The 22,722-nt window shown below is 46.1% G+C and overlaps 1 protein-coding gene across 26 annotated transcripts in view; it reads right to left on the bottom strand.

The window, feature by feature from the left end:
* LOC122161872 (trichohyalin-like) overlaps window positions 1-22,722 on the bottom strand; it is a 108,489-nt gene that overhangs the window by 56,823 nt on the left and 28,944 nt on the right. The window contains exon 1 of one of the 26 annotated variants that reach the window (XM_042821584.1): window positions 22,637-22,707. The exons of the other annotated variants lie outside the window; for them this stretch is intronic. The gene's annotated coding sequence lies outside the window, so the exon portion shown is untranslated. Of the gene's footprint in view, window positions 1-22,636; window positions 22,708-22,722 lie in introns of those variants that run through there. 26 annotated transcript variants of the gene reach the window in all.

The following is a 22,722-nucleotide window of genomic DNA, read 5'->3' as shown; positions in this document are numbered from 1 at the left end:
CAGCGGAGTGTCGGCTGTTAATGTCTCCAGTGTTTAATCATCATACAGTAGAATGGTTTTATGCATATTTCATTTGCATATCATTAAACTGCGTTAGCACGGGACGTTCAGAGCTGGAGAGGTACAAAGTTGGGGGGAGAGAGAGAGCGAGAAAGAGACAGAGGGAGGAAGGTCCCTGTGATGCCTATCTTCAAAAGCAGGGACTTTTTCCATGGTCTGTCTTCTGCTTTTCCTAAAATCATGGTGACTCGGAAACCTTTGAAGTTGGATATAACCTCGGATTCTTCTAATTTCAGCAGAGTGATGTATTAGAAAGGGGTAAACGATGCTGCGTTAGACATTTAAAGGAATACAAGCTCCAGTGGAATGGAAATAGGAGCTCTTTGGGGAACGGACTGGCAGAGCCAGCTGCGGCTTCGACAAACACCACACTTCTTGGTTAATACTAGTGAAGGATACCAGAGTAAAACAAAAGAAATGAAGACAACATATACATTAAGATGGGAATTATATTTCTCTTTCTCTTGCTTTTCTTTTTCTTTTAGAAGACGAAAAGAAGGATGGAACCAGCGGTAATTTACACATTAATTAGCAAGCAGTTGCTTCTTGTGTTTGTTTTCCTTCTCTCTTTATTTTGGAGAGGAGTGTTGTCACCGCCGAAGAGATTAATCAATTATTTGGTAGCTCAGATCCTTCTCCACTGGCACCAATTGGGACGAGGTGGTGGTGGTTGCGGGGGGAGGAACACAGTGGGCTCTTTGTAGATCTTATACATGCACAACATATTAATTGGGGTCTTTATAAAGCTCCCTCAATAGACTGTTTCTTTCGTGGTAAAACAGCAGCTGGTTCGCCACCGTTGGCGACTCTTCAAATATCATTTTTGCTGGGGGCATTTCTATCGCTGTTTGTTGTTTTGCTTTATTTTCTTTCCCAATGGAGGGGGGCTGCACACACGATGCTTCTGCTGCCCGCTGGTTTTGAATGGCAGACAGACAGACAGTATCGATACCGAGACGATCTCGAGCTGAACGCGGAACTTTGCTTCAAAACGAAATGCTGTTTTATATTTAAATTTTCCTCCTCCCTCCCCCATGTTTCTTCTCTTCCAAGTCTTTGTCTCGGTTATGAATATTCAGATGAGCCGTGATGTGATTACGCTGTACAATTACTTTCGTCCATGGTAGTAGCTAAGGCACCGAGGAAAGACAGAGCCAGACAAGCTCAGAGCTCATTCGGGGTTTGTTTTCTCTATTTTTGCCCATCTCTGTAGCGCTGTGGCACATGCAGATGTCGCTGTTGTTCTTTATAATTCTTTATAATGATATGCGAAAGCATAACGACCCCATTTGGGTGCACAGCATCAACGATATATTTCTGGGGGGGGCAATCCTGACTGAAGGAATGTCCACATAAATTATTTTTATTTAAATCAGTTGAAGGAGGTGGTGGTGAAGCAGAGGAAGTCACATGAATACATGCATAATGTTAATACGCAGAAAGGTTATTGCCAAGGAGAAGAGTGTTTTCTGCACAGCGCTTGGGACAAACAGGCTCATTAGGGAATAGCACAGCCCACTGCGTGATTTACTTATTTATCATTACTCATACTTAAGCTGGGGCACCAGGCACGCTCGCTGCCTGGAGACTCTTGAGGACCAGGAGCTCGCTGCCTACACCCTTTCCTGCTTCCATTCAGAAATTTCAGCGACATACACGATGGGAGGGGGGCAGGAAAAGAGAAATCGGAGGGAGAATGTGTTAAGTGCCATGCTTCAGTAACAAAGGAGGAGCCCAATGACAGCCTTGCGGGTGGCAGCGCGTGTTGGTGTTCAGATGCTGCTGCTGGCTCGTGGCAGGCTGCTGTGCATTGCTCCAGGGACAGCAGCAGTGATGCAGCGCCCATGCCCTGCCCTGCCGCTCTGTGTTCTCAGAGGTGCCGTCCTCTCCTCCCATCCTGCAGGCAGACACCGATGTCACCAGTATCTAGAAACACTGCTGAGCAGATCCCCAGCTACCAGACTGAGGTGGTTTCTCTGTCTCTTAATCGTACCTGACAAGGATACGGTATGAGTATCTGTTCAAAGCAGGCTGCAGAGCCCTGAACAAACAGCTACCAGGTCTTCAGGCAGACTCTATCACTAAGGGAGCACCGAGAGCCTCGAACAGAAGGGGAAGGTTCTCATCTAAGGACTTAACAGGCAGAGGATGCAACGACCCATAGCAAAGGGGGACTGCTGCCCAATACCGCTTGGAGATTCGTAACTGTGATCTCATCTATTAGTTCTCTGAATCAAGTTCCTTCCTGCATCTCCACGGATGCGTTTGTAAAGCACACGCACACACCCTTCTGTAAAGCCACCTGGGAATCTGAGCACAAGGCAAGTCTGCCAGCTCCGATTAAAAATATGACACCAGTACCACCTCTAGGCAAGAATCCTAAATCCAGCCTCTCTGTGCTCACAGTTGAAAACACGCAAAAATTCAAGGCACAAGGGAAAGTCTGACCATCAGCCTGACTTCGGGTTAGATACGAATATCCTGTCTGTGACCACACAATACTCTTGAAGGCCCTGCTGAGACACGTTACCATCCTGACAAAATGCAACTGGTATGGCAGCCAGCCAGACCTCAGAGAGCAGCCCAGCACCTGTGTGCTGCAAGGCACTGAGCTGCTGCCATGAGCCGCAGTGACCTGAGCAGGAGCTCCACCCCATCCACCCGTACCAACGGCTTCCTGACCCCAGCGCAGCGGATCTCATCAGCCACTCTTTCTATAGATTCTCTCCATTATGTAGCAGGAAGGAGACTACCGATGAGAAAAGCATAGCTTGTACCATATAAGCAACGTGTGAAGCACAGTGGTGATGCAGCTTGCAGCAAGAGGCATTGATACTCCGAGATGCCCACACTGCTCTGCATACACTACCAAGGATGCTCTCACACAGCTTCTGCAGGGCTGTTCTGGCCGTGCAGGCTGCTGCTGCTCTTTAACATGCACAGCTGTGAAATAGGACTACTGCTGTCCCAAACTACTCCTGATTGCAAATCTGCAACCACTGTGAAGTGAATGTCCCCACGGAGACTTCAGAAAGGGGCAGCTGTTATAATACCACAGGAACCATTGCTCTGCTTGTCACTGTACCGAGCACCCTGAAGAAACTGCTGTTTAGAAAAGGAAATTCAAGAATTTATGAAAGATATTGATATTCAAAAAGAAAGAAAAAAAGATTGTTTTGCAAATAGTAGCACTGCTGAAGAGAGGAAAGAAGTGCATCATTCATTTGATATTACACATAAGCAGTTTATTAAAGAATTAAATATTTATAGACTATAAAGCAAGCAGGGCGATGAGTCGCAAACAGCTGCTGAGAAGTATGTTATAAACAATGAGTCTGTCAGTGACTAATAAAGTATGGAGAACACAAATGTTTCATGAGGCCAGCTATCAATCCCCAAAGCTGAGAGGCTGCAAGAGGCACCGAGGCTCCTGCTGCAGTGCAAGCCTGGACCAGCACAGGAGGGACAATGGCTGACGAGAGATGTGGAACACAGACACATGCTGAGCACTCGTGGGAACACAAGTGATTCAATGCCTCAGAGAGATTTAATTTTTCACATTACTTTAAACACTGTTCTATTAATAGGAAATGCAGGAATTTGGGAGTTCAAGGCACTTCCCTCTTCAGTTTTTCCTCTGCATCTACTCTTGCATTTCCAACAAAACTCCAGGCTGTGATTCAGACTGAAATTCCTCTCTGCACAAAGCTCTTTCCTTCCCTCGCAGACATAAAAGGTGCAGATACTTCAGGCACCAGCTTGCCTGTACTGAGTGATGGCGGACAACTCACATTTATAAAGGCTTTTTAAAGGAAGAAATAGTTTATAGCCTGGAAAGATAGGAATCCCTTTTTCATTATTATTATCACTTATTTATTTTTTTTTTAGAAGAAGCTGACGAAAGTGTGCACTTCATACAATTTGAGGACATCCCTCATTTCTCAATAGCACACGGACATCAGTCATATTAATCTGGGGGAAAATGCTGCTTTATTACTAGTGGAGACGTAATTAAAGTCTCTTCAGATTATTTTTATTTTTCTGGGCCCAATCCAAGAAACTATTTCTAATGTAGGACAAGCTGACACCTTTGGTCTCTTCAAGGCTGATTCCTATAGCTGTTCTCACAGTTTCAAGTCTGGTAAGATGGCTGAAGCTCCCAAGTGGCCTCAGCATTTGTGACCCTTTAGAATTTACTCTCTTTGCAAGCCAGCAGGATTTAGACCTGCTTCAAGAATCTCAGTCACCACAAATCCCACTCCTCTGACAATCACTGTGCTGAATATCATCCTCCAAGGCTGCAAGCCAAAGTGTTGTGTGCTGAGACAGCGAGGGGAGAATCCATACAGAGAAAGGAGACAGAATGTAACTGCTGCCTCCTTGCTCTCAAATGCAGTCCCACTGAAGAACCATATTAAATTAACACAGGAGTATGCAGGCTGAGAACCAACTGGGCTTGGAGAGGACAGATTCTGTTTACGTTATTGAAAGAAACTTCATTTTGCCAGCTGTTCTTTCTGTTTTTAGATAAGGTTGTAGATTTTAATCCTCTGAAACATAAGTTACATCTTTTTACTGTTAAAAACCAGTAATTATTCAAGTATATTTGGTACATCAGACAAAATTTTAGTTTAAAGAGCAACCTTTGCTTTTGTGTGTGGAAATAACTACAGCACGGTTTGGATCTCAGCAGACATTTAGGCTGACAAAGGAAGTATACAGAAAAGCACAGTCCAATCAAAGGCACAAAACCCATTAGTTCCAGATGACTCGTTCGCAACCAGTCCCTCTCTGGAGAGCACAGAGCCTACTATCTTCAGGGATCCCTACAGGCGAGCGCAGCACCTTCCAGAGAGCACCGTCACCAGTCTGATGGAGGACTCAGCCTGCTCCACCTGTCCCAGCACCGTCCTGTGCTGGTGGGGCCCTTCCTATCTTCCCCATCTTCACCAGTTACAGAGCACGGCAAGAATCCGTAAGCGTGTGCTCAAACTACAGCAACACCTGAGCTGGTAAAGGAAAGCTCCATTCTACGTTCTCCTTTCTCGCAATCCAGCTCTCATACCTCTCCATACCAGCCTACCGTGACACCATTTACCCCCCAGAGTTTTCTTAACCTCAGTGATCTTAGCTACTGTCTATCACTCTTCTTACCCACAATTCTAAAACCACAGAACACACTTGGCTTACACGTATCAAGGAGCTTGCCTCCTTTCCATAGACAAGTCTGTTAGTAGGATACAGAGGTCTGTTCCTGTTCCGTCCTCACCTCTTTTGCTCAAGTGCAGTGCAGGGCTCACCTCCAACTAGCTCAACTCCACCGTGCCACCAAAACGCACCACATAACTTGCTGACCCAGGCTTCGATGCACTTTTCTATTCCATATTCCCTCTGCATTTCTTTGCTCCTCCAGCTGTGTTTAACCCCTGCCTCCAGGCACCCATCAGCACTCATAACTCCAGATCTTTTCCTTTCCCAACTCTTCTCCTTCCACCCAGGCATTTTGGTGGATTTTGAGTTGATTGCAAAACAAGCACTGTTGAATGAAAGCTCCTTACTTCCACTGATTTGCTGTGGCCATGTAACTCCCAAAGGCTGTGGAGTCGCAGGTGGGGTGACGGTTAGAGAACAGACAACCTCTGAAATGCGAAGCTTTCTCAAATGTCTTTGGGATTAAAAGCACTGTCCAGTCTCAAGTAGCATGAAGTGCATTACCAAAGGCTCAGCGGACCAGCTGGGTCACATCTCCATGAAAACACGTGCTTTGCTGTCCAGTATCTGACACACATCGCTCAGAATATGAACATATTTCAGTGGACAACAAATTGTCTCAAAACACATCATCTCCCATTCTACAGCTCTGAAAGTACCTTATCCCCTATTCTCATGGATTCGGGTATCAAATGCAGAAAATACACAGACGCTTCATATATTTTGTTATATATGTTCCCTATGTACATCAAGAGGGCTTTATTTTACTTTAACGGACTCCTTTAAGGAATATTCATCATTCCAGAAGTCTTTGAGTGAGGCTACTGCTGAGCACGTTCCTTCTGTCTGCCCTGCCAGATATATGGCTACAGGATGCTCTTGAAGCACTTGGCACGTGTCCCGCGCAATCACTGCCTCCCAGCAGAGCACACGGAAGTAAGAGTTCCTTTGCTAACGTGAAGTATGGCTGCCATGTCTCCTGTTGGTTTTAACACTGCAATCTTTGATCACTGAGAACAGTTTGAGTCCACCCTGCAGTCCCTGCATCCCAAAGCAGTGCATCCTGAACATCCTGCCCCCTTCATCAAACGCCAGGCTGAGGTTTTACAGTGGCTTTAATCTAATCTGTCTGGATAACAACCGAGGATGGGAAGAGGGATGTCCTGCCTTCCTCCAGCACTGGCATTCCTGCCATCTCCCACATGACATTACCACATGTCAGTTCTCACCCAGATACCTCACTGATGTAGCTGGTGTGCAGCACTGGTACCAGGATGAAGGAGGTGAAAGATCACAAGTTAAAGGCTAGGAAGGGAAGATGACAGGGTTGGAACTTCTCTTTAAACATGGGAGGTCATCTATTTTAAAACAATAGATATTTATTTTAACAAGAACATTAGAAAGATCGTTTAGCAGTAGAGAGGCTGCTAATAACTGCCCACGGAGGAACTTTTCTGTATCTGGTTGAAAAAATAACAATTAAGCCTAGTTCATTCCAACCCATCATTTCCCTGTATTCCTATCGTCTGAGACATTTTTGCCTTGCTGGGGTCTTTGAGAAACTCTGAGCAGAGCTTCAGATGTCACATTTGGAAAGAGAACCCCAACGGGTTTGGGGGAGCAGAGGGGTTCATGTGCAGTGGGACAGGCTCTGTGCTCCTGTTACCATGGAGAACATCTGAGACCCTATTCTGGCAGATGGTGACTCAATAAACATCCCTGAGCTTGTCTTCAGTGACAGAGTGTTATTATATGAAAGCTTCCAAATAGAAAATGATCAACGTGCTCTGAGGAGACACTGGAGATGTATCACCTGTACTTGCTAGAAAGAAGAAAGCCAATTTCAGAAGCTGCTGTTAAAGCCCGTTGTCCCCTCCACCCTTTTAAACCAAAGAAAAGAACATAAAGGACCGACAGGAGAAAAAAGGTAGCTCAGTTAATCAGTGGCTTCAGTCCCTTATAAAATTGTTTCAAACTTATGCTGTAGTTTGGTATGCTGTGGTTTCACCTTGCCATTGAAGTGCTCATGAAATACAAAGCAAAGGAACATCAAGGATAAACCAAAGTAAGGTGGGGGGAAATGCTTAATGCTTCAGCTGCTCCTGGTTCTGACAGAGGCTTCCTCTTCCTTGTGGGTACAGAGAAGGGGAATGGTGATGCAACAGGAGATGTGGGATTCCAGTCAAGGACTACAGACGGCTGTGTAATAAATAACTCTTCCTCTTCTTCCTCACCTAGCTGCCAGAGAATAAATTCCCAGAAAACAGTGCAAATATCTTCCCGCAACACTCACATTCAAGCCTTTTCTTTGGAGCTGGAATTGTATCTGTGCCTGGTAGAAAAGTATTCCAGGTCCTCAACTGCCCTTTCTTGGCTCAGATAATTCTTTCAACTTCAAGACACCCACATTTCACTGGTTTGTCTTCAGCCTTCATTTCTTTCATATGCATTCCTATGTACCAGGTCAAGCTGGGCTTGTGGTACTGTGCCCCATCACAGAACAAAGGAAGAGATGAGCCCAGTTAACGTGCCTCAGCTTATGGAGATCTAAGCAGCCACTAGAAGTCAGCGCAACTTGTGTAGGACTGCACAGACTCACACCAGGAGCCACACAATCCCAGCATCACTGGGGAAATCGTACAAAGAAGGCCTAAAATTGGTTTCTCCCCTCTTACAAAATGACACCTCTGAGCTCTCAGAAAACACGTAATACAAAATCACTGATAATTTCGGGTGGAAGGGACCTCCAGAGGTCATCAAGTTCAGCCTTCCCCTCAAAGCAAGCCTACTCAGATCAGGTTACTCAGGAACTTGTCTGCATACATTCAGCTTTGTCCATGGAGATAACAACAAAAATCTACGTATAAAAATATCACAAAATGAACGATTACTCTGGACTGGTTAAAAGCCCCTGTCTGCTAACACTTAGAGCCAGATGGACCAGAGAGCCTTCGAAAGATCCCCAAGGCTTTACAAACTCCAGGCTCAGGGCAACTGATCTAACCTAGCTGCAATTTAAGCCATAACTTCATAAACAGAGAAAAAAGATTATTCCCTTCCCCTTGGCAGCAGCTTCTTCATATTTGAAAACTGTTGTCACATCAGCCTTCTCTACTGCTATTATGAAACTTGCACATAAGAGCCAACAGAAGACAGGAAACATTTTGGCATGCTGCCTTTTGTGCTTCTGCTGATTCATCTTGTTAGAAGTATCACACAAGTAACCATTCTAGAAACAATGCTGCATTAGCACCAAAAGCTTTCCCAGATTGATTCCTAGCCTCCATTTACTTTCATAAGTAAATGCAGAAAATCAAGTTGCTATATTATAACAAAACACCAGGAAAGACCGGTCCAAAATAGCACTTGCCATCTAGCAAAGGGCTCCCGCAGTTTCATTCACGCCTGAGAAATAATCAGTTCTGTTTGCAGAAGGACGCTGAAATGACTTGCTCTCAAGAGGTGAGGTGGATTCCTAAAGAGTTCGACCCTTTGTGATTCATAGTCAACAGATGCTCCTGAACAAGAGCAGGTCAGGTGGTAATCCCCTGTATTTTGTCTGCAGCAGAAAAGCAGCATAAGGTACATCAAGAGTTTGCGTTGAATTCCTGTAGCAAGTGTTTAATTACATCCAGTCAGATGGCAGCTTGTGAAGTTGAGCATAGGTTTATATCTGCGAATGGTGAAAGCAGACACACGCAGACACAGTACAGTTATGTCTGGCCTGGTTTTAACAGCATGCAATAAAGTATTTTCCTCCAGTACCACGTAAGTAAGCAAGCAGCACATTGCCTTCAAAAAGTCTTGTACGTCCACTGAAGGTCAAAAGGCTTTTGGCTCCTACTTACAGCTCTGTATATGCTTCCTCTATGACCTGGAACTATCACAGGAGGGTTAAAGGAAGAACCAGGAACTTCAGAAACATTGGGGCATTTCTCAATCGCTTACTAGAAATACTTAGAGGACCTGACTATATGCTGCATTAAAAATACATACATACATACATACATACATCGAAGGAAAGGCAGAAAAGTTACGAATTAGTGAAAAAACACATAATCATAATCTCAGAATGAAGAACAGGTGGCTAGCCAGTAGAGCACAAGTGCCGGGGACTCAGCAGTACAAGGCAACACCAAAGATACACCTTCCAACGTCCAGAACCTTCTGGCTGTGACCCCCACTGGGGCAGCTGCTGCCCACAGCTGCAGTGCCTGCAGGCTCCCCCTGGGCAGCATCTCAGCTGCCATGGCTGGAGGTGGAGCCCTGCACTTCACAGGCCATTCATGGCACTGTTTGACCCCGCGTGTCTCCTATATTTACTGTCAGCATCTTTAGTTGGCAAATTATTTTTTGTTGTTCCCAATTCTTTATTTTATAAAATACGTGCATATTCTTTGCAGCTTTTTCTGCTCCTTTTTTCATAATAGCTTTAGTATCGCAGTAGGTGGACGTGTCCTGAAAATCAGCAGGTAGAGAAGGAATTGACATTCAGGTGCAATCTCTCAGGGTTCAGCCAGGGCAGAAGGATAAACTGCAATTTCAGTTTGTGCAGATAGAGAGAAGGGTGCCTTTAAACAGATACACTTCTTTCATATTCTAATAGGAAGCAGATCGCATAGAACGTCCCAGCTGGGTGTAAAGACCTTGTCTGCTGCGTGTGTCACAAACCTCCATAGGAAGCTGGGACACTAAATGGGGGAGAGCTGCAAAATAGTATTTAAAACACTGAGCACTTTAAAAACATGCAGCCCCATGAAGATCTGCCGCGTGGTCTCTGTGCTCCCCACAGCTGCACGTTTGGTGTACATGCTCTCACTGATGGCCACTCTCTTCCAGACCAGGGTAGAATGCAGAAAGCAATTCCTCTTAAGATCCACCAATAAAAACAGCCAACCACAGAAATACCAACAGAATTAATATTAAAGCAGGGAAGACAGATACTCAAAGCTCAGAAATGATGAAGACAAGCTGTTTGCATGCACTGCTGTCCCTGCAGGTAAGTCTCAGCTGTTTCCTCAGCTCTCAGCCTCATTCCCTGCGCATGCTGGATGGCTGACAAGGAACAAGCCCACACGCCCAGGCTGAGTGCCAGTTCTGCCCACAGCGAGGCGAGACAGCTGTAGGACAGGACAACAGCAGAGGCAAGGAGCGCAGTGCCGCACCTCAGGTGTCAACGAGATTTTTGCCAGGAAAAATAACTGGGAGCACAACTGGTCCTAGATGGGACCTGCAAGCATGTGATCAGATTCTCACTGGTTGAGAATTTCTCCATATTTAGGCGCTTCTTTAACTTCAGCCAGTTAACAGCAACCCCGATATTTTTTAGCATGTCTTCCACTATACCTCAACAAAACAAAGGTAACTGAAAGGTCGATGCGCTGGCCTAACTCTCCATGCCTTTTCAGCTGCTTCCTCTGCACTTTGACCAACAGTTACTGCAATATGCCAATACTTCAGGAACATAAAGAAAGCCATGATTATGCTTTTCATGTTCATGAAACGACAAGGAAAATGTTGTGATCTTTTTCAGTAGCTGGCCTACATATACCAAAAAATGGATGTCTTCATGTAATAAAAATAGAAGTAATCTGGACTGGAATCTGAAGGTTTGAGGATTAAATCTTGATGATAGTGTAAGGGTGAAAGACTTAACAGGCTTACACTGGAAATCCAGTGTCCATTTCTGGAACAGAAACAAGACATATTTTCTACAAGCAATTTTTACAGTGAAACCTTCATCAAAGCTAGCAGGTATGGCCAATGGGCAAAAAGTAATGCCAGACTTCAGACAGCTGCTGACAATCCCAGCTTGTGCTGCACAGGTGTGAATTTGATTGCTGAGAGCTCTGTCAAAAAGATGAACATCTTTTGGCATCGGCTTCACTTCAGTCAATGGCAAACTGCAAATCTCGCTACATGGAGGCAAGGTAACTCCAAGCAGACTGAAACCACCTCACTGAAGACACAAACTGGTTTGAATGTCCTAGTTCACAAGAGCTTTGAGGGGTCCTACCAGAAAGAATAGCCATTTCAAACTTAAAGAAAGAAGAATCCGTTAGGAAAGATGAAGAATTAATTATTAATAGCTTTCTTTGATTACAAGTCTTTAATGTATATTTCAAAACACTAGCAGATATGTTCCTGCTGTACGGAAAGTTAGAAGCATAAATAACAACCTAACAATGTACAAGCAGAAACAGGGGAACCACCCTTACCTTTTCCCCAAGCCAGACATCGGAAATGTCATAATCATATCCTACTCTCATCTTGCTAAAATATTGTAAAATAATCTCCAGGGGATATAAGCATTTCCCTGTAGGCTTCATTCTGTAAGTGCAGTTCTCTGCAAGTCCAGTCATTAACTTAATACATATATTACAAATGTAATTCATCTTTGCCTCTTTTCACCTCCAGAAGTCTTCTTGCCATCCAGATTGTATATTGGGTGTCATACTCAAAGAGCTGCACAGTTTTCCCAAATCCGTATAATTGCTGGATTCTTTTTGTTCTTTCTCTGTATTATCTCCAAAAGGCATTCGTTCTGTAGGTTTACTTTGCAGTCTTAGATCTCAAACATTGGTTGAATGACCTCCACACCTGTAGCTTTCCCAGGAATCACCCTATTTCTTGGGGTCTGCAGTGGAACTCCCCCACCTGCCTAATGTGCCAGCCATGCTGCGACCATCGGTCCCTCTCTGAAGCAGTGCTGAGCTCTGCTGGCCGCATCTCCCCTTCCCCAGGACCACAGGCCATGTGTCAGAGGGAGCAGCATCCCTATGCTGCGTATCCCACTGTGCTGGGGGTGCTGGACACCTGCTGAGGGCATTTGCCAGCCCCAAAGTGAAGCTCTGTGGCTTCGTTCTGCAGTGTCCTGAAGTCAGCCCGTCCGGGCAGTGCCACCAGCAGTGCTGCTATTGGGGCAGGCTGCATGCCGTGCTGGGCCATGCTTGGGCGCCACGCAGCTCCAGGCCTCCTTCCTACACAGCTCCTCTGTCCACCCAGAGCCAGCGCTGGGCCTAGTTCATCTGTGCCCATCTCAGTCGCAGACTGTGAGGAGCCCAGCCACGGCCCCGGGTCAGGACAGTTTCATGCTGCTGACCATCAGATGCTGTGGCCACAGTCTCCACCCGCTGCTGTGCTCTGTGCCTCAGCTCCCCCCTCCTCTCCATTAAGCAGCACCACCTGCCCCATCTGCCAGCAGTCTGCCTTGGCTTCCCCCATTCAGGTGTCTCCAGCTGCCCGCGGCACCTTCTTGCGGTCCGTTAGACAACAGACTTCCACAGAACACAAGCACCTCATACACCCACAGAGCCCAGTACAGCCAGTGGGCAGCATGGTGAACACCGTATTTCATCTGCACACCGCTTCAGCTTGTCCTCTCTCAGAAAATTCCCTCTGCTTACGATTTTCCTCAGTCCTACTGATCACTGTTTTAATTTAAAAGGTTTTTTAAAGGATGTGATTTTAATGAGCGCAAGGCTTAGACCAGAAATACTGTATTTCTTTTTCCTGAATGATGAAGTAGGCACTTGGTCTCTCTGCATTGATTTCTAATCTGCCATTTCATACTCTGCCAGTGAGCCCTGTAAACCAGGCTCATTCAGCTGTCCCATGAAGGCTTCCATAAATAAGAATGGCTGAGGCTGGTTGAGGTGAAAGGAAGGAACTGATGATCAGAGTCACAACCCTTAATCACCTACGGCTCTTCGCCACAGCAGAGCAGGGTAATGATGATAACAGCAGTAATAATGAGAGAAGATGTGCGTGGACTTATGGAAAAAAAACAAAGCGGAGTTCTGTTCCTCAGAAGCACACACCTCCCCCTTCCCAGGGAGGGCAGAGTGATGGAGAGGCAGGAAATTAAAATGGCAAGGATCTTCTGATAAGAAATGCAAATCCATGGAGCCTTTGCAAGTAGGTTCATACACGACTCATACACAGAAGCACTCCGAAGTGCACATGGATTTTGTCTCATTCACCACGTGCTCCAGACCCAGGGCTGCAGCACAGCGAGCCCATTCCTGCTTCCCGAGAACCCGCACTGTCCAAACAGCACGGCAATTGTGCTCCCTTCAATGAAAACTTCAGATTTCTGGTGAGAAACGTCTATTATTAAAGTGACAAACATCCTTCCTTCCCCAGATGTAAACGAGACATTTATTCCTTGCTACTCTGAAGCAAAATCTGGGTTTTTCATTCCAGGTACCTTTGGTTCAGAGACCATTGTTTAGAATTGTTATCATTACGTTATTAGAATTCCAAGAATTGTTATTTTCCTTTTCCTCAATGCAGACATGTCAGAGATTTAATTTGCCTGTATTCTGATGAGTCACGTCACACGCACACACCACCCATCTGGCTCTGGCTGTCTGCAGTGCCATCAGAGCAGATCCCCCTGCTCGGCTCTCAGCCACCCTCGCGCCCAACGCGATCATTTTTGTGGAGCCAGAAATGTTCTTTAGATTCATCTACTGCTGTAAAGTCAGCGCTGTAAAGTCAGATCTTTCCCTCCTTTAAATGTGACTAGCTATTTACTCCCTAACAATTCTGCTTCAGAGCTGATTTAGCATTTTTATTGGAATGTGAAAGCTCTTAAAAGAAGAAAAAAATCTAATCAGGCAGAAGAGATAGAAAACTTGCTGAATTTTTTCTCCCCCCTTCGCACCCCTTCAATCCTATCAAAAGCACATCTTCCATTCATTGCTTCCCGATGTCATTATGACAAGCGGCTACAAATCAATAGCAGAAGCAAAGGCAGGCCTCGCCCGCACTCACCAAGTGATAAAGATTCACTCTCAACCCCGATTTGCTAATAGCACATAATAGCAGCCATTGGCGCCCCGCATTAAATCATACATTTCACTCTGCGTTTATTATGGGATTTTTAAAACTCCTCACCAAATTGGATTTTCTCGACGGTCTCTAATTTCCACATTTATCATTTAAAATTAAACTCCTCAGTGGGGAGGGGGGTTGGGAAAAGGGGAAGGAAAAGAGAAGCTGTGCAGTTCTGTATTTTCCTCTTTCTTTTTATGAAAGCCCATAAATAATCCCAGGTATCATTGCCACCAGCCCTGAAGTGTTATATGTATAAAATACCAGAACTTAGGGCTGAATAGCTTTAGGACTCTGCTTACCTTTGAGCGGCTCTGCAAAAGAAGAGGAAATTAAAGAGAAGCCAATAAGGAAACAGATTTTAAGTAAGAAATCCAATAAACAAAATAGTCAGCAAAGCAAGCTGGTATGAAAAGCATTACGGAAAATTACTGCGGGCTTCCTCTGCTGACAGAGCTGAGTAGCGGGGACAGGATGGACCAAAAGATTTAATAACAAACCAACAAATAAAGAGACCAACAGAACCTCAATTCTCTCTTCCAGTTCACAGAAAATTAATCCAGCAAACGAAGCAAAAACTTCAGAAAGTTTCAGCTCAGCGTAGGAAAGGAGCACAGGCTCCATGAACAGCGTGCAGCCCCAAAGAACTTCGGGCTGCACGAGGGGTGTGGATGACCACCCTGGGGTTTCAGTGATCACACACACGTTGGTAGCACAACACAAGCGGCCAGGGAACTTTCTCTGTTCCCCCTGCCGTGCTCAGTGGATGTGTGAGACATCCGCTGCTCCCACAGCACGCAGAGCAGCGACGCCTGCGTTCCTCTGTTGGGGCTGCCCTGAAAGACACGTTTGGACTGCAAGGGAATTGAAGCACTGCATGCCGAGACATGAATTTGAATCTAATGTGAACAAAGGAAAGTGACTTCTGAAACAGAAGGCAGCCTGACGATGGCATGCTGAATTAAGCTATCGCTGCTTGCGACACCCAGCTCTGAGACACGAACTCAGTGGCCCTGCTGTTAGATATCCAGTTTGCATCACCACCACAATTCACACTGCAGTTTTACCAGGACTCTGCTTAAAAGGAGTTGAAGAGTTTTATCTTGGTAAGTTTGGGTTTCCACTGAAGAGCTCCAGAAATAAAATTCCTGATAAGACATTACCAGTTCAACCATTACAAACCACATCACACAACAACCAACACTCCCAACAACCTCTGGCCAGTTTGTGACTGCACCACTGCCGTTCTGAATCCCAGCCGAATGTGGGAGCAGCTTCTATCTACTCTGAAATTATTCTCTCTTAAAAATATCCCTAATAGTCACAAAATACCAGAGCCTCTCCTTTGAACTGTTACCTGAGAGCCTCACCGCCAGCTGTTGTAGCCAAGGCTGGCAGTGCAAGCGCTCCCAAGTACAGTTCACCTCTTACAACACAAAGGAACATCCTTGCATGAATTTTCTCTCCTCAAAAATGTTGAAAGCTTCCAACGGATACAGCAGTTACAGATTTAGAACCTGAGTATTGGCCACCACTCAGTGCAATGTGTCACAGATTGGATCTTCTGTACCTCTATAGAAAGCAATGTCAGAACATGAGCCCTCCCAATGCAAAAATCAAATCACAACTTTCTGTCTCAAAAGACATCTGTTTAAAATAAGAACACCTGTGAGAGTTAACGTAGGCACAGAGCAGAGGGAAAGAATGAACTATTTCAGGTTAAAAGTTTCTTTAACTTCAGCTGTCCCATAGAGTACACAGCAAAGACAGGCACTTCCAGTAATTTTAAGGATGTGCTGGGGCCTCATCTCTTTTTTTCCCCGTCTGCTTTTTCTATGGCCTTGCCAATTCAGTTCGAGGTTTTCCATCACCATTTCATTACTTTTCAGTTGTGTCTACATTCTGGTGTACAAACACCCCAGGTGTTGGGCTCTCTGAACACTCACCCTTCCCATGCCACCCACATATAGCCGTACTGTTTCCTACTGCTCCAGAATCTGAAGTATCCCGTGCTTTATTGATTCATCTAACCATGCTTTGTCACTGATCTTTATCTTTTGCATTCTTCCTGACTAGTGCATCAAAAGTGGAAGCGTGCAACACATTACTCTCAACAGATCTGCAAGGTTTTAAGACCACACAAATTTCTCTCCCAGCCATCATCCCTCTTTCAGTTGCATTGGATGAAACAGCATCCTGAATTCTGTGTTCTGAATTATCACAGTAATGCTGCAGCTCTCGAATACACTGCGCATGGTGACTTCAGAAAATGGCTGCTTCATTCCTAAGCAAAAAAGAGATCAGCTTCTTGTGTGGGAAACTGCTCAACGAGGAACAGTGAACCAACAGTTACTCTGCATAGTCTGACCTCCATCACTGTAGGAACACAGATTAGCCATCACCTGTGAACACTTTGTGTGAGGAGGAGTTCTTTGAAATGGACAGCAAAGTCCAGGGTACCGGGGGCCAAATGGTTCAGAAAAAGAATGCCACAGAAACACAGTTCTGATAGGAAATCGCATCCTGGGTTTGCACTTCTGTGGTAAAAATATGACAAAAGAAAGGTGGAACTCGCCATATTATTATAATCAGCAAGAGTTGAAAATTCATCTACAGAAAGGCTAAGCAGATCTATTTCTGCACGTGTAAAGAAAAGCACAGACACAGCTTTTGGCCCAAAAAGCACTGCTGTCAGCCAGGGCCAACCATTACCTGGCCCACCTCAGCACAGAGCTGCACTTCCAGCTGGAATGAGCTTTGAGCACTAAAACCTTTTCTCTTCAGGAATCATCCTCCCCAGGAAACTTCCCAGTTACAGTCCATGCTTGTTTGAACTCCGTTCTCAGACACCTCTCACTTAGAAAAGATGATACACACTACAGTATTTGATACATGTTTTGTGGCAATGAAACCAAACAGATCTGGCTATACAAATACGAACATTAAAAACAAACAAACCCAACCAAAGGTGATAACATTAACTGGTATTTCAGAATCTCCAGTATTATTAAACCAGTCACAGCTACCATGGGATAGCAAGTGATCTACGCCCGAGCACTGCACTGCCATGCTCAGACATCCCAGATGAGCACTCTGAACATCAGGCCGCACAGGGATGCTTGTGCTCTTTCCTGTTGGCACTCAGGCACTTCATAAAAGAAACTGAATAATCACTGGGCTGATATTATAGCCCAAGGGTCAAAGTAGTACTTGGAACATAAAGCAGCCAAGTTCAAGCCATTACTGCAATGAACACTGAATGACTTACAGAAACGACACGGCTGCCACCAAGCAGACTGCAGGAGGGCATTGAGGGCAGCAGCACCCCGACAGCCACATGCAGGATGTGAGGGGCAGCAGCACCGGCCTCAATCAGTCACGTGTGGGTTCTGGCATCTCAGAGAGACTGGGGCAGCCCTCTAGTTCTTTCACATCTCTGCACTGTGTTTCCACCAGCTGGTAAATCTTCTCCATCCACCACTGCCCAAAATCAGATCCCTCCCTCCACTACTCATGTGTTCATCTGTCACTCCATAGGTTGCTCCAAAGCCCACACACTGTGTGCAGCACAGCATTCCAGCTGCCCACTGTCAGCAGGTCTTGCTCAGGATTTGGGTCCTGGAAAAGCACATGAAAGGCAATTGTGCCATGTAGACACATATTTTGAGGTGTACAACAGAAAGAACACAGAACTGAACGTATCAGAACCTTAGAGCCTTCAAATTCAAAAGGCAAACAGCCTTTCCAAAACACTTAATGACTGCAAAACTTAGGGTCAGCAAACACGTAAAATGGTGAAATCTCCCCAGAGTTTGCTTTTATACCTATTTTAAAGTAGTGAGTAAAGGGTTAGAACAGATAAAGCCGAATTGCCATCAGTCACCTTCTTACACTGCTGTTTATGGTATCAGTGGGACAAGGCATGGCAGTGAGCTCTGCCCATCTTCTTTGGAAGAAACAGAAAAGATAGCAGAAAGTGGAAATTGTTAAACGTTTTTCCTTTTCCTACCTCAGGCACCTGAGGCAGTGCCAACAAAGAATTTGCTTATAACTTACAAAGAGACAAATTTTAAAGCAACCCAGCAACAGCCACGTGTCTGAGTCCTGATGTCTCAGAACATGACGGTTCTGTACCAGGCCTGCGAGGCCAGCAAGCAGACCACCACCAAACGCAACATCAGCGACACGGAGCACTGAGTTTAACGGGGCACAGCCCGTGATATTCATTAGTGTTTAACATTTCCATGCGTGACCTCGAGGACTGAAGTTTAACACACAAGTAATCAGCTAGCCAGAGGCTGAGATGCTGAGATCCTGCTTGCACTTCCGTGGATCTGAGACAGCCCAGAGACCTGAGCCAGCACACCTTGGCTCCAGCTCAGCCAAGAATTAGACACAGGGCATTTCAGCAACATGTCCTCGCTGCTATAATTTGTTTCTTTCATTCTGTCAGTGCTCAAACTTGTTGACCTTCCAATCATACTTGCCCTTTCTATCCTCATCTTCGCTTTCAGGGAGGATAGCGGTTTTATTGCAGGGCAATTGGGAGTGTTCTCAGTATAGTCATTTGTCTGAGGCAGTTACTGCATTACTGTTTCTGATCAAACAGTAACAGGGAGCCAGGACTCAGGTTAAGTGGCATTCCTACTTTTGGAATGCTGAAGGCCAAACAGAAGCACATTATCAGAGCAATGAAAAAACGTCTGCAAATTGAAAGCAACACTGTGCGCCGACTGCCTGCAGGTTCTGGGCAGGGCAAACCTCAATATTAAACACATTTATTGTAAAATGCAAAGAAACCAAAGCAACGGTTGTGCTTTCTGAGAAAGATGAGAAGGCGATCAGGGTAAGGAACGGGGATAATGTTTATGACTATCTGCCAAAGCAATGGCTTCTGCCATGCCTAAATTTAAACGGTCCACCGCTGTCTTCTCAATACAAAACTATATACAGACCTCCCAGAAAGCTACAAGATCATCTTCAAAACATTAATCCAGATGGGCTGGTACGAAACAGATTCTGGCTAATTGAGAGCATTTTGACTCTTTTAATTGTATGAAAGTTTCCTAGGCAATAAGGATTACTTGCATTTTCACATCGTGTATTGCAAGCAAAAAGGTACGGAAGAGCTCATCCAAAAGCGGCATCACTACGCTGATGCTGTGCCCCAGGAGAGGCAGCGGAGCAGAGCAGGGTGGGCGCTGCCGCTGCTGTGCGGCTCCGACACCCGGCAGAGCGCCGCTGCCGGCACGGCTCCTCCTGCAGCGCCCCTGAGGGCACGAGAGCCGCTCCCACGGCGAAACAGTAACAGAAATGAAGACCTGTGCCTTTAAAGTTCTAGCGTTAAATCTCTGATGCAGAACTGCAATTATATCAACTTATTCTGCCAACACGGATCCTGGAGATGCATATCCAAACCAGCAAAGCTGATTAGTAGTGCGGGAGCTCCCTGCACGCCGCTTCAGAACACAATTAAACAGAGTTTTATTCAGAGTAACACAGGGGTTACAGGGTCAGAAGAGTTTCCATTTCAGAAGGCAGCAGGATACAAACTAGCAGGAAGGGGAAAGTAAATTACCCAGATTTCGTGCTAGAAATATCACGGGTATTTAAGCAGCTGGGCTTCAATTTCTTACCAAAATTTTATCCTACTGTTTCTAAGGGAAGTAGAATCCAGTGAATCAGTGCAAAGACAAACCTCTCTATGCCTGAGATGGCGAGTAACTACTGCTCCACCTGCAAGTGCAGATTTTTGCCATCTCACTTCGTACTTTGGGCTTCCTTGCTGCTTCTCACGAAGAAGAGATAACAATCCTTTTGATTTTCTAAATTTTCAAACTTGGTAAGATTAACACAGACAGAATACATTAAAAATTTGTAGAAGAAGCTTCAGCAAATTGATTTCTTGTTCGGCACGGCCTTAAGATACACAGAATGCAGTCTCCTAAACCTACAACCAAGAGCTCATCCCGTTCAGCACCTGGCGTTACTGCACCCCACATCCTGGTCCAGGCGGCCCTTCTGCGTGCAGAGAAGAGCAACGCTCTGTTACATTTTATATGCATACGAAATGCAGCAACGTGCAAAGTTTCTGTGAAAAGTGGTTCTGCAAGGATTACCAAAATCATCTAAAATTTCCTTGGATATACTTAGGAGATCAGAGCTGCTGGATCCCACAGAAGCTGTCCAACACCAAAACAACAAACAAAAAACCGCTGCTGTCAAAGAAGAGCCACATTCTTCTCAAAGCAGTTTGCAACAATTCTGACACCTCAGACTAGGTTTCACCACCCACGAAATTACATTCAAAAGGAACATCCCACACCCAGAGTAACTCAGTAGATGCTAAGAGAGAAACTTATATTTTGCAGGAAGTAATCACGTAGTGAAAGTGTTCCCCGGCAAATTCCCTGCACATATTAATTACTGCGTGATATGCAGAATGCATAAATCTCCGCATAGTTTTTAAAGAACGGGCCTCACAATGAATGGTTTCCTTTCAGCAGCATCGGCCAGAGCACAGAAAGCAGGATTCCCTCAGGTAGGGCTGCAGAACAGCCCCTGCTCTGCTTCCCTCAGCCCCACATTGCCTCGCACCAGAGCCGTGCTCGGACACCCTGCTGGCCAGGCTGCAGCACAGAAGCTGCCTGAGCTGAAGGGACGCCCTTTGTTCTTTGGTCCTTGAAATTTGTCAGCTGCATGGAGACAAACTGGATTTTGCCTTTAATTTCACAGACTCTTCCCTCCCACCTCCTCTCCACAGACCACAACTGCTTTTCCCACGCTTCCTTCCTGAGCTCCAGCCCTTGGGAAAGAGGACAAGAGGCAAAATGTTTACAAGCTGCAGACCATCTCAAGCTGCGCCTTCCCTGAGGTTGGGTACCGACATTCCTACTCTTTGTTGTACCAACACTGAAGGTCTTCTAAAGTTTGTGGTTTCGAGCGTATTGACTCAGTTTATGTCCATCCGACTGACCGAGACACCCACACCAGAGGCACATCAGTAGGGCTGACGCTGCTTTCCACCCCAAGAGCAGAGCCCATTATAAATAACACTACAACCTTTGTGAAGATGACTGTCCTCTCCACAGCTTGCAGCCTGGAGGCTTCATTATTGCATTGACCATAATTCAATTCATCCCTCGCTAAAAGGTCTATTTCTGCAGCCAACCCCCACCCTGGAAAATACGTCCAACTAATAATTTCCGATTAATGCAGTCAATTACTAACTCTCCCCCAGCCCCTCACTACCACCTGATTGGGCCGTAACGGAAAAGACGCAGCGACTAACCAGGGAGGAATGGAAACAGGGGTAAAATAGCAATAAAAAGTAATTACATAAAAATGCTAAACATATTACATCTGTTAGTTTGCTTAGCCCGGTGGACTCGACAATTCCAGGTTTTGCTATTGTCCGCCCTCAGACAGACAAGAATAAGAGAAACGGGGAAAGGATCTTTCAATAAGATTATTAAATCAGTGCATGAAAAATAAGTCGTCATTACATTGCAAAAAAGGCAGAGAGAAACTCGCTGAAATTTCTTTCTGCAGATTTGCCTTTGTGATCTGCAAGGTGCTGTTCTCCTGCTTACACTCTGTTACCCTGGCAACGTACTCCTGTAAAATAAAGATTATTAAAGCGCATATGATTATTTGGCTGCACAGTGAATGAGGCAGCCGCTTCTGAAATTCCTTATCAGAGAAATTCAATTTTAGGCCAAATTGTGTTTTCACTGCCTCTCAGCTTCTCCCTCCCCCCGCAATACCAATAAAACCATCATCTCCCCAGCCGTACATGATATTTTGTCACTAACTCTTTCATGCCTTTCCTCTCCCGTTCCAGGTTTTATTTTTATTCTGTCGAAGCAGAATGCTTTCCCTAATTTCTAGACTTTTTTTTTTTTTCCCCACACTGTTTTTTTCCTGGCAGCTTCAGCCTTCCTCGCACGCAGCCAGCATCGCTCCCACCCGCCCACACAGCAGCAGGAAGGCATCGCGTCCTTCCCGTCCGCGTGGGCGCGCGGTGTCGGAGCCGAGGGCAGGGATGGGTGGACGGGTCTCGGAGTGGCTGCCGGCCCTCTGTGATTTGTGTTTGATCGCGTTCGATCTCGTCTGACCGTTTCCTCACGGCCCGCTCTGGAGGTCCCGGAGGCCTCCGCTCGCGGCTCATCCCAAGAGCGCCTTTGGAGAGCCGGGCTCAGCCGGCGGGAACCCCTCCTAGCTACTAACTCCTAACTGCGCCGGCCCACCGGCCGCCGGCACGGAGCTCCGTTCCGGGCTGAAGGAACCCCAGCCCCACGCGCGACGCCGAGCGGCCTCCGAAAGCGCCGCGCCGGCACGGCGGCGCTCAGCGACCCGCGCAGCGCCGGGTCAAACGAGACGGAAGGACGAAGGGCGCTGCGGGACAGCGGCGGGACGCGCCGCACCGGGCGCGGGCACTGCGGGGCCTCACTGCTACCATTGCACAAACAGGCTGCAAAGCGCGACGAAGGTCTGAAACGCGCTCTCCCCTCCAATCTCCCACTACCGTTTTCTCCAGCATCGGCCGGGGCCCCGCGCGGTCCGCTCCGCACGCAAACGTCTGAGCGGCCCTCCCCCCCCGCGGCTGCGGGG

Source organism: Centrocercus urophasianus, unplaced genomic scaffold (assembly GCF_019232065.1).
Source record: "Centrocercus urophasianus isolate 14NV4802_14NV808 unplaced genomic scaffold, USGS_Curo_1.0 seq_2, whole genome shotgun sequence".
In the NCBI taxonomy this organism is placed as follows: domain Eukaryota; kingdom Metazoa; phylum Chordata; class Aves; order Galliformes; family Phasianidae; genus Centrocercus; species Centrocercus urophasianus.
This window is presented reverse-complemented; position numbering and strand designations above follow the sequence as displayed.